Source organism: Vigna angularis, chromosome 11 (genome assembly GCF_016808095.1).
Source record: "Vigna angularis cultivar LongXiaoDou No.4 chromosome 11, ASM1680809v1, whole genome shotgun sequence".
In the NCBI taxonomy this organism is placed as follows: Eukaryota; Viridiplantae; Streptophyta; class Magnoliopsida; order Fabales; family Fabaceae; genus Vigna; species Vigna angularis.
In genome coordinates, this window is record NC_068980.1 from 16,437,923 (window position 1) to 16,451,560 (window position 13,638).

Below are 13,638 nucleotides of genomic sequence, written 5' to 3' on the forward strand. Positions count from 1 at the left end.
TTTTTTAAATATTTTCCTACTACATCCAAAATCTATAAGTTGCAGCATCATCAAAACACATCTTCAGGTTTTACCAATACTCCTTATTGGTAACAATCTCCTCCTTTTTGATGGTGATCAAAAACTCTCTTTTTAAAAGCAACTCAGGTTTACCTGCAACATATATAAACTAATGGACAACCATAGAGTTAGCAGTACCTGTACAATTAAAAACTATTTTTTTCCTTAATCCTCCCCTTATATTTCTTCTCCCCCTTTTTTATCATAAGCAAAAAGAATAATGTAATAACCTCCCCCTTAATATGAGCTCCCCCTAAAAAATGGAATATATGCACAAAATAAAAGCTCATTATATTAAGAACAGAAAGGAATTACATGAAATTCATAAAGATTAAGAAACTAAATACCATAAAGAAAATAACATAACAATCAAACTTAGAGGCCTAAAACCTAGAATTCAGGACTAGGAGAACGTTCAGGAGGTGGGATATTAAGATGACCCTCGATGTTAGATAGACGAACATCAAGATCAAGAAATTGATCAACCATGTACTCATCAACAGATCGCTGCCACTCATAAATCTCCTCAAAGTGAGTCTTTTGTGCAAGACTCATATCCTCCAACTGTTTAGATAACCTTGCAAAATGTTCTTCCATAGAAGTTGAGGAAGAGGAGGGTATGTTGGATGGTCCAGCATTAGACGGAGCAGCAGCACTTACTGGGTCAGCCATATGAGTGTCCATGTCATCATCATCTTCATCTACATCAGGATGGTCATCATCTTTGTGAATAAGGACTCTGCCTCTAGTAATGAATCCCATTTGACGAAAGGTAGTATCTCCAATTTCTGATCCCACAGCTTCAATAGTTTGAACGAGTTCTCCTTCAACAGGTACACCTTTGAATTCTAAAATCCTAGAAATAAGAAGAGCATAGGGAAATTGATATGAACGGGATTTCTTGGCTTTTACCATTGTGTCAGCAATGAGAGCAGGCCAGTCGATGTGTATGTGATTTAGAATCCCATACAATAGAAGTAAATCCTGCTCAGAGCATTGAGCATGGTTGGTTGCTCTAGGACATAAAATCCAGACAATCAAGTAGTGGATCATCCTTTCTTCAACTTTAAAACCTCCAACCAGTAATTGCCTTCTATTGGTTTGCCGTTCAGGATGACGCAGGAAGGATTGAAAAGTCATCATCCTGTTGAAATCTTCAAGTCCTAAATGGACTTTGACAGCATCATCCCAGATGGGAAGTTGAGCAACATTGGTCCATACGTCATCATCTAAAATGATGCGTACTCCCTTGACCTTAGTAGATATTATCCCATCTCGATAGTGCAAGTTGAAGTAGAAGACTCTTATAAGATCAGGATAAATGCATCCTTTTTGTTCTAACAGATGCGTTAACCCCTGCTCAGCAAAAGTGTTTGGAAATTGAAAGCCATAGAAGCGGAAAAAGTCAAGACGAATAAACTTTACCGTCATGATCTTCCTTTCTTGCCAAGAATTAACAAAGTCTGCATGTTTCCCTTGATCTGAAATCCATCCATCTATGTTTGCAAGACGTGGTTGAGAGGAAGAGGAGGCTCTAGCTGTTCTGCGACAGTGCCTTCTTGAGTCAGCCATGGAGGAAGAATGGGAAAATGAGATTTTGAGAAGGTGAAGAGAAATGAAGAAGATTTGAGCTCTAGATTTGATTTCAGCAGTATTTGGGTGCAAAGGAGTGTCTAATAATCGATTATGGGGGGCTATTTATAAGAAAAATGGAAAAACTAGCCGTTTATGGCCGTTTATAGCCGTTATGGGATGCTCCAACGGCTCTATTTTTGAAACTGTCAGCGCGATAATCGATTATGGCTCGTGATAATCGATTATCAGTTCAATAATTACTACCCAGAATTGCATGATAATCGATTATGCATAATGATAATCGATTATCTGCTCAAGATTTTCCAGAATTTAATTTTATGCATGAATAATCGATTATAACTTAGTGATAATCGACTATGAAGCGTTAAGTTTAAGAAAAATGCAAAAATTTGCATAGATTTTGATTCTAAGATATGTCTAACACTCCTAACTCTCTTCTAAGCTCAAAAAATCTATCTTTAGGTAGAGCCTTGGTAAAGATATCAACTAATTGATGTAAGGTATCAACATATTCAATTTGACAATCCCCTTTTTGAATATGATCTCTTAAGAAATGGTGCCTAATTTTATATGCTTAGTTCTTAAATGCATTATGGGGTTCTTGGTCAAATTTATCGCACTAGTATTGTCACATTTTAGAGGAATTTTGTTAAGGAAGATATCAAAGTCTTCCAATTGTTGTTTCATCCACAAAATTTGGGCACAACAGTTTCCAGCTGCAATATATTCAGCTTCGGTGGTAGACAAAGCTACACAGGCTTGTTTCTTTGAGTGTCATGACACTAAAGAACATCCCAAGAAATGACAGGTTCCACTAGTACTTTTTCTATCAATTTTACAGCCACCATAATCTGCATCAGAGTATCCTATTAAACTAGGTGAGGCATCAGAGGGATACCAAAGTCCAAATGAAGTAGTTCCCTTAAGATATTTTAGAATTCTCTTAACTGCAGTCAAATGAGATTCTTTAGGATTGGCTTGGTATCTAGCACATACACAAACACTCTGCATAATATCTAGTCTACTAGCAGTTAAGTATAGCAAGGATCCTATCATGCCTCTAAACATGGTTTCATTCACTCCTTTTCCAATTTCATCCTTATCTAAATAACATGAAGTACCCATGGGTGTACTAGCTTCCTTGCAGCTATCCATACCAAATTTCCTAAGAATTTCTCTACAGTATTTAGTTTGGGAGATGAATGTTCCACCATTCATTTGTTTTATCTGTAGTCCTAAGAAAAAGTTTAACTCACCCATCATAGACATTTCAAATTCACCTTGCATTATTTTTGCAAACTCTTCACACAAAGAATCATTAGTTGACCCAAAAATGATATCATCTACATAAATTTGCACGATTAAAATGTGTTTTCCTACTTTCTTAATGAATAAGGTTGAATCAACCTTTCCTCTAGAAAATTCATTTTCAATTAAAAAGGTACTAAGTCTTTCATACCAAGACCTAGGTGCTTGTTTAAGACCATAAAGGGCCTTTTTCAACTTGTAAACATGATCAGGAAATTTAAAATCTTCAAAGCCAGGAGGTTGACTAACATACACTTCTTCTTTTATAAAACCATTTAAGAAAGCACTTTTTACATCAATTTGATATAGTTTAAATTTCATCAAAGATGCATATGCAAGTAATAATCTAATTGCTTCTAACCTGGCTACCGGTGCATATGTTTCATCATAATCTATACCTTCCTCTTGACAGTATCCCTTAGCAACTAGCCTTGCTTTATTCTTTGTGATGTTTCCATCCTCATCAAGCTTGTTCCTGAATACCCATTTTGTTCCTATGACTTGGAATTCTTCTTGTTTTGGAATAAGTTCCCAAACTTCATTCCTTTCAAATTGATTTAGCTCTTCTTGCATAGCAATGCACCACTTGTCATCTTGAAGAGCTTCCTTTATATTTTTAGGTTCTACCTGAGACACAAAAGCAACAGTTAGACAAAAATTATTTAAATTATGTCTAGTAGTTACCCCTTTTGATATATCTCCTATGATGTTGTCCAAAGATAGTCCTCTTGGTTGTTGATAACTTTTGGAATCAACGACTTGGGGTGTTTCTTGAAGCTCCGGAGGATAATTTTCATTTAGATACATCTCCTCAAGGGCTTCTCTTAAGTAATCCTCATCACCTGCAATGGGTCTTGAAACCTTTGTCGCATAGTTGGCTTATGCTTAGAAGATTATGTTTGAGGCCTTCAACGTATAAGACGTCTTTTATTGTCAAAGTGTTTCCTCCTCCAATGTTTCCAGTACCCATTATTCTGCCTTTGTTGTTATCCCCATACGTTACAAATCCTTGCTTCTTCTTCTCAAAAGAGATGAATCTTTTCTTGTCACCAGTCATGTGTCTTGAGCAACCACTGTCAAGATACCACAGTGACTTCTTGGACTTAGATTGATCCTACAAAACAAGTTAGCAAGAATTTTAGGTCCCCAATCTCAATATGGGTCCTTGGGGTTAGTTTTTGCAAGTTTACATCATCTCACAGCTTTAACCCAAGCATATTTGCCACTTGGAACACCAACATGTTTGATATTGCATTTGTTTGATGTGTGACCATGCTTCATACAGTAAAAGCAACATACATCACTAATTTTATTTTTAATAAAAGTTCCTTTAACAACCCAAATTTTTCGAGTTCTTCTTACCTTGGATTTAAAATTTTGATGCATGTTTCCATTGCTCTTATTAAGGTTTGTTTTAGCATGTGAATTAGCTTTAGTTGCCTTAGCAAGTAAGTTTTCAAGTATATCAATATCAAACATATAACTTTTGCATGACAAGCATTCAATAGGTTCAACAGTAGCATTTGCATCTGATAATTTAATTTCTAAGGTATTAACTCTATTTCTTAGAACAACTTCATCATCAAGCAGTTTATCATATTTTAACTTCAATTCATTATGTTCCTTTTTTAAATTTTTATGAGCAGCATTAAGTTTCTCAGATTCATTCATCAATTCAAAGAAAGCTTTTTGTAAATCTAATTCACTAGATTCAAAGCTGGAATCGCTTACTTGACTTCCAGTTTCTTCAGAATCTGCCATAAGGCATAGATTGGCTTCTTCTTCTGTGTCACTTGAACTCGTTGAGCTAGAGGCATTATCCTCCCAAGCTATGTATGCTTTCTTTTTCCTTTGAAATTTTCTTTCCTTCTTGTCTTCACTTTTCTTGCTTTTTGGACACTCAGATTTTACGTGCCTTCTTTCTCCACAATCGAAGCACTTTACGTTTGATGGAGATTCTTGACTTTCTTTCCTATCTTTGTGAAACTTGTCCTTTCCCTTTGCTTTCATGAACTTTTCAAATTTCTTTATCATCAAGCTCATGTTTTCTTCATCATTAGAATCATCTTCTTCGATCCTCTTAGAGCTTTTTCCTTTAGATATTTCAGACTTGAAAGCTAGAGTTTTCCTTTTGCCTTGATCCTCTTCAGCAGTCAATCTCCTCAGCTCAAGTTCATGCTCACGGAGCTTTCCAAACAAGATTGGCATTGACATCTGAGTAAGATTTTGAGACTCCGAGATGGAAGTCACCTTTGGTTGCCAAGACCTGTCCAGAGATTTCAGAATTTTCACATTAAGTTCATCAGTATCAAAAGTCTTACCCAACCCTGTTAAATGATTCACAATATGAGTGAATCATTTTTGAACGTCAGAGATCGTTTCTCCAGGTTGCATTCTGAACATCTCATATTCCTGAATGAGAGTGTTCTTCCTAGCGCACTTCACGTCCTCTGTTCCTTCATGAGTGACTTTGAGGACTTCCCACATTTCCTGTGCTGTCTTACACACTGAAATTCTATAAAATTCATCAAGTACAACAGCAGATGAAATTATATTGCGAGCTTTAATATCAAACTGAGCTCGTCTATTTTCTTCAGCAGTCCAATTAAAATAAGGTTTTTCAGTTTCTACACCATCAACAGTATTCATAGGAATATAAGGGCCATTTTGTACAGCTTCCCAGATACCTCTATCAACAGACCCCATAAAAATCTCCATTCTCACTTTCCAAAAAGCATAGTTATCACCAGTAAACAATGGAGGTCTGTTAATGGAAGCACCCTCAGCATATACATGGTTTTGATTGTGACCGGCCATTTTCGCAAATATTTTTTTTTGAAAAACTATCAAAGCAAGCTTTGATACCAATTGTTGGTATCGGAGGGGGTATTTTTCGAAGAGTATAGCGCAGCGGAATTAAAACTCAGAGAGCGGAAAGCGTGTTTGATCACAATTAAAAATAATTTGGTCCTTTTAGTAAAAATAATTTTCTTTCAGAAAATTAATCAAACAGTTGATATACGTAAAATAATATGAGTGTAGGGAATAGAAAAATCACACAGATATTTTTATACTAGTTCGATTCAACAGAATCTACGTCTAGTTGTTAATCACTATAAATAGTGATTAACAGTTCCACTAAAAATGGTTTAACAGATTACAATCAAATGAACAGGAATAAAACGAAAAGAACCACTCTACCAACTTGAAGAGAACCGCTCCGGCAATCGACCAACGATTCACAAGTTTCTCCTTTCACAAGACCAAGCAGAGTACCTTGCTAACTTGAAGAAAGTCTGCTCCGACTATCGACACACGATACGCGAGCCTCTCCTTTCACAAGACCAAGCAAGGGAACAATGAACAAAAAGCTCTCTAAGAACGTTCCTCTGACACACAGTGTTCTAAGCTTTCTCAGTTCAAAAAATGTTACCTTCTGATTTCTCCAAATCAAATTATATAGCCAAGTACACTGAATGCCCAAGGTCAGCTCCCAACTGCCATGAATAATCGATTATTGTAAGTAATAATCGATTATTCAAGTCCATTACAGAGTTTTCAAAAAAGTTATAATCGATTATATGAAGTGATAATCGATTATTCAAGTATGACTTGTGATAATCGATTATTGCTTAACCATAATCGATTATACTAGTAAAAATTACAATGTTTAACATTTTCCTACTACATTCAAAATCTACAAGTTGCTTTTTTTAGATATTTTCCTACTACATCCAAAATCTATAAGTTGCAGCATCATCAAAACACATCTTCAGGTTTTACCAATACTCCTTATTGGTAACAAGGGAGACAAAAATCATAACTCATTCATTCTCAAACTCCTCCACTGGAAGCCATCATCCACCACTCCTCTCATTTTTATTTTACCATGTGTTTCATCCCATTCAGTGAGGGCTAAGCTTCTAGATGATGGCAACTTGATCACGGTTGAAAAATCGTTATTTTTATACTTAATTTTGATATTAAAAACAAGCTTTATGACTTAGAAACTAGCTTGAAATCATGTTTTTGCTTCAGTTTTGGAAGTAAGAGAGTTGGATGGGTTTTATGCGTGGTTTTCCTTGTTTTCGCAGGAATTAAGATGAATTAGATGAAAGAAGTTGAAGTAGTAAGGAGCTGGACTCAGGAAAGGAAGTAAAAGTGCACAAAAGAAGAACCGCATTCACCGCTCAGCGCAACTTTTACCGCTGAGCGGCGTTCTGAAAAAAACGTTGTCACCGCTAAAGGCCAAAACTGCAGCTAAGCGTCATCTTGAAGAGCAGAACTTACCGCTGAGCGCCAAAAGTGCCTCTGAGCGCCATTTAATTGGGCTTGGGCCTATTTTCTGTAAATTTTAATAAACTATATAAGGGTTTAGTCGACCTAGGGTGTGTATCTTTGGACAAAAAGAGGCGAAATCACACTTTCTTCACCCCTTGGAGACGAATTTTGGATGCGGAAGCTCCTTTCTTCAAATTCTAGGGTTCTATCTTTCATTCTTTCATTGTTTTTCATCTAGTTTCACCATGTCTATGGTGAACTAAACCTCCATTGTTGTTGGGGAACCGATGTAATCCTTTGAAACTCTCATGTATTGAATTGGTTCTATATTTTATATGCTTTGCTTCATTAATTGTTAGGGTTTTTCCTCTTTACTCTATGCATGTTTTGTTTAACTCATTTAATTGCATGATCATTGATGTTATCTATATGGACACATATAGGTAAATCTAGAACTGGGGAAATTCTCCCGGAAGCAATATTACCTAGACATAGAAATAGGAGGATCGGTTGCCTTTAAGCTTCTATCTGAATGTAATGCATGAATAATTGCTAGGGAGACAAGACATTGTAAACTAGTGATTAGGAGTAGGCTTTCTTCACCGAGACATCGGGTTTAAGGTAAATTAGAAAGTGACATTAACATTAATGAAGAAAGATGAATTCTTGAATACATGAGAGTGGATAGGATAAATCAGAAACCCCAACAACATCATCATTCCATATTTTACATCAATCTCTTTTGCTTCTTTCAATCCAATTGATCAAAAACTTGTATTCATGTTTATTTTCCGGAATTCAAACACAATGATTTCGTTTACAAGTCTAATTTAATCAAGAAATCACATAACTGTCTAGGCCGTGAGTCCTTTGGGAAACGATACTTGGTCTTACCATTTTATTATTACTTGATACGATTCGGTACACTTGTCGAGTGTTAACAAGTTTTTGGCGCCGTTGCCGGGGACTCGTGGTTTAACTATTCTATTTGTGTGATTATTGATTAACTTTGACTTGATTTTTATCCTTTTATCCTTTTGTTTTTATCTTTTTATCTTTTTGTTTTATCTTTTTATCCTTTTGTTTTTATCTTTTTATCTTGTTATCTTTTTATATTTTCTATTTGTTTGTGCTAAAGTTTTTATCTTTTTATCTTGTTATCTTTTTATATTTTCTATTTGTTTGTGCTAACAATTGTTTCTACGGTTTTGTTTTCTTGTGTATGTAGGATACAATTCGGACTAGGAGCAAGAAAACAACGAAACCTCTTCTTGAAGGATTGGACGAGAGTAGAAGGAGGAGGAGAATTCGAACATCTAGAGAATTATTTCCTTCTCCAGAGACACTTCTACAATCCTCACCACATAGATCTAACCAAAGTATTGAAGAGATGGTTAGAGAGAACAATGGTAGACATACTTTGACGGATTACACCACTGTTGTTGGCCCTCATCATGTTAATAGCATTGCTAGGCCAAGGGTTAATGCTGAAACATGGAGGTGAAACCGGCGTTGATACAATTGGTAAAGAGCAACCAATTTAATGGACTGTCTCATGAAAGTCCATATGAGCATCTAACCACATTCAACGAGATTTGCAACACTGTGAAGATCAATGGTGTGCCGGATGACGCTATAAAGCTTAGTTTGTTTCCTTTCTCATTAGGAGGCAATGCAAAGCTATGGTTGAATTCTTTCTTGGAGGATAGCTTTACTGAATGGGAAGCCGTGGTTTCAAAGTTTCTTAACAAGTACTTCCTACAATCCAAAACCAACAAAGGGAAACAAGAAATTTCTTTTAGACTAGGCATGGAGGAGACGCTAGGTCAAGCATGAGATACACAAGAGCTTGTTGAGAAAGATGCCTACTCATGGCTTTGACGAAGCAACAATAGTCATTCTTTTCCTTGGAGGTCTTGGTTCACAAACCAAATTGATGCTAGATGCCTCAGCTAAAGGTAATATTAAATGCAAGACTCCAGAGGAAGCTTTTGAATTGATAGACAACATGGCTACTAATGACAACGAGATGCATAGTGAAAGAGGAACTCCAATTCAACAAAAAGGAGTCTTACAATTGCAATCTCAAGATGCCTTGCTTGCTCAAAATAAAATCATAACTCAACAGTTGGAGAATTTGACAAAGACACTCGCTCAGTTGCCAAAGGAGCTGAAAAACGTTTCACAAGTTCAACAACAACAACTCTGTGAATTGTGTGGTGGTGACCATATCAATGGTCAATGTGCTTTTCCAGTGGAGGCCTTAGAAGATGTCAATTTTATGCCCAATCAATTTCGAAATCAATTCCAATACCGCCATGGGAACTTCAACCAAGGGTGGAAACCTCACCCAAGCATGGGTCAAGGTCAAAATGGACAAGCTGGACAAGTAGGACAAGTTAATAGACCACAACAGCAACCATCACTATGGCAACAAGTATATGCGCTAAATGAGAGATCAACAAAGCTTGAAGAAACTCTTCAACAATTTATTCAGGTGACTATCTCCAATCACAAGAGCACTGAAGCTGCAATTAGAAATCTGGAGATCGAGGTTGGCCAAATGGCTAAGAAGTTGGAGGATATGCCTGACAGGAGTTTTGGGGCTAATACTGAGGTTAACCCTAAGGAAGAGTGTAAAGCTATTGTGAGTATATGTGATGAGAGGGTGGATGAAAAAGAAAGAGTTGAGTTAGAAAAGAGAGATGAAAAAGAAGAGAGAAAAGGTGAGGATGAGAAAAAAGAGAAAGAAAAGAAGAGGGGAGTGAAAAATTGTGAGAAAAATGAGAGAGTTCTTCCTTATCCTAAGGGGAGTGAAAAATTTGATAAAGAGAGACAATATAAGCGTTTTAAAGAGATCTTCAAGCAAATGGAGATTAAGATACATTTGACTGAAGCACTACAACAAATTCCTGCTTATGCAAAGTACATGAAGCAAATCCTCGCAAAGAGAAGATATCTAGAGGAGGAAACTAGTGATAAACAGGGAGAATGCAAAGCTATTTTGGAGAAACCACTTCCTCCAAAAGTGAAAGATCTAGGAAGTTTTACTATTCCTTGCGTCATTGGGAAGGAGAATATAAGAAAAGCCCTAATTGATTTAGGGTCAAGCATTAATTTGATGCCTTTACCTCTGCTCAAAAGAATTGGTGATCTTGAAGTCAAACCAACAAAGGTGACTTTGCTAATGGCGAATGAATCTTCTAAGAAACCTTATGGTGTGGCGGAAGATGTGGTGGTTTGCATAGACAAACTAAAATTCCTGGTAGACTTTGTGGTGATGGAGATGAAGGAGGATGAGAAGGTCCCAATTATTCTTGGAAGACCGTTTATGAAAATGACAAAGGTAATCATCAATGTGGATGATGGAATGATAGTGCTTCAAGATCGAGGAGAAAAGGTGATCTTTAATGTCTTCAAAGTGGAGCAGCAGATTCAAGAGAAGGAGGCTAGTCATAAAGCCGCATGTAAGGATGCACCCTTGACTAGTTCTAAAGCTGCAAAGCCGGTCATCAAAGGTAAAAATTGCTTCTTGTCACAGGTTAGGGAAGAAGAAAAAGATGGCAAAGGAAGAAAGGTTCATGATGACTTGATGGAGGAACAATTCAAACTTGGCGCACCTGTAAGATTCAAGAACAAGTTGTGGATTGTGAAAGATTTCAAAGAGAATGAAGTGATTGAGATTGAGGCTCCATATTTAAGAAGAGTAAAAAAGGTGGACCAGAAGTAGTTGATGATGTTGTATGATGAAAGAAAGATGAACACCAACATTGAAGATGGAACTTGAGCTTTATTGGGTCAAGCTAATGACGTTAAAAGAGCGCTTACTGGGAGGCATCCCAGTGATTTGAGAACATTAATTTCTTTGATTTTGTTATTTCTGTTATGTAATTTTATAAACTTTGGGACATTGATTTATGTTGTTTTGAGACTTTATGGTATAACATCTACTAATGGATGCTAGGTGATTGAGTATCTAATGAAGGATACTATGTTTGTATACACCTACTGATGGGTGTTGGTAAGAAAGATTTGCATCTACTAAAGGGTGCTGGAGGATTTTGGGTCAGGTTCGTGACGTTCAACAAGCGCTACCTGGGAGGCAACCCAATTGATTGAGTTTATCTTTGTTTGTTTATGATTGGTTTATGTTCTAGTTGCATGATATGGATTGAATGTTTGAGTGATGGGAGTGATAACAGTTGAAAAACTGTTATTTTCATGCTTAAAATTGATACTAAAAGCAACCTTTAACACTTAGAAACTAGCTTGAAATCATGCTTTTGGTCATATTTTTAGAAATAAGAGAGCTGGACAGGTTTATGCTTGATTTCAGTGTTTTATGCAGGTTTTAAGGTGAATTTGGTGAAAGAAGTGAAGAAGGATAGAGATGGAATCAGAAAAGACATCAAAAAGTGCAAAAGAAGAAGTCACAACTACCGCTCAGCGGCAGTTTACCGCTGAGCGGCACTCAGAAACTCACGTTGGATCCGCTGAGGGGTGAAAAGGCCACTGAGGGGAGGAAATCAACTCACGCACTTACCGCTGAGCGGCACTATTTTGGGCTTGGGCCTAATTTTCTGTAATTTTACGAATATTATATAAGCTTTAGGTGTTCCTAGGGTTTGTATCTTTGGCTGGGACGAAACAAACACTTTCTTTTCCACCCCTTGAAGGAAGATCTTGGATGCTTAGGCTACCTCTTCACCTTTCTAGGGTTTTATCTTTCATTCTTTCATTATTGTTCATCTAGTTTCACCATGAATATGGTGAACTAAACCTTGTATTGTTGTTGGGGAATCAATGTAGTCTTGTGAAACTCTCATATATGGAATTTGTTTTAACATCTTACTTTAAGACTTATGCTTTCTTTCATCATTAGTTAGGGTTTTTCCTCTTTGCTTAATGCTTGCTTTGTTTAACTCATTCATTGCCATGATTATTGATTTTGTCGATATGGGAACGTACGGGGAAATCTAGATCCGGGGAATTTCTCCCAATAGCATATTGGTTGCCTTTAAGCTTCTGCACTTAAGAATTAATTACTAGGAATGCTAGGAATTGTATGAACTCGTAATTAAGGATAGGCCTTCTTGACAAGGTAATTTAGAGAGTGGCATTAACATTGATGAAAAGATTGATGAATTCCTAAAATATATGAGAGTGGACAAGATGAAATTGATAACCCGAACAACATACTCATCAATATAATTCATTACGTGTTCGTTTTACTCTTTTTGCCATTGATCAAACTCATGCATACATATTTACTTACTGTCTTTTGCATTAAAAACCTACAATCAATCGTTCACAAGTCTTAAATAATCAACAAATCAGATAACTAACTAGGCCGTGAGTCCTTTGGGAGAACGATACTTGGTCTTACCGAGTTTATTACTTGATACGATTCGGTCACACTTGCCGAGGGTTAAACAAGTTTGTGGCGTCGTTTTTCGGTGTTCATAAATTTGTCATCAAGTTTTTGGCGCCATTGCCAGGGACTCGTGGTTTAACTAGTTTATTTGTTTGATTATTGATTATTTTTGACTTGAATTTTGAAATTTGAATTTTTGTTTTTATTTTCTGTTTTTATTTTTCGGTTTTTATTTTATTTTATTTTATTTTATTTTGTTTTATTTTTCTGTTTTTATTTTTTCTGTTTTTATTTTATCTTCTTATCTCTAATCTTATATCTTCTTTTATATCTTTTTGTGCTAACCAATTCTTTTAGGGATTTGTTTTCTTGTGTATGCAGGAGGCAATCTGAACTAGGAGCAAGAAATCTGCAGAACCTCTTCTTGAAGGATTAGACGAGAGTAGACGGAGGAGAAGAATCTGTACATCTAGAGAACTTTTTCCTTCTCCGGAAACTCTGTTACAACCATCACCACAAGGTTCTGACCATAGCACTGAAAATATGGAGAATAATAATGCCAGAAGAACTCTTGCAGACTACACAAATATAGCTGGACCTCAACATTTTAATAGCATAGCAAGACCGAGGGTCAATGCAGCCAACATGGAGGTTAAGCCAGCATTAATCCAACTGGTGAAGAGTAATCAATTTAATGGGTTGTCTCACGAAAGCCCATATGAGCACCTTACAACTTTTAATGAGATTTGCAACACAGTAAAGATAAATGGGGTGCCGGACGAAGCAATCAAACTTAGTCTGCTTCCATTCTCACTACGAGGCAACGCTAAGATTTGGTTGAACTCTTTTCCAGAAGGAAGCTTTACAGAGTGGGAAGAGGTGGTAACAAAGTTCCTAAACAAATACTTTCCACAATCAAAGGTAAATAAAGGAAAGCAAGAGATTTCATCTTTCAGGCAACGTATGGAGGAATCACTAGGTCATGCATGGGACAGATATAAAAGCTTACTGAGAAAAAC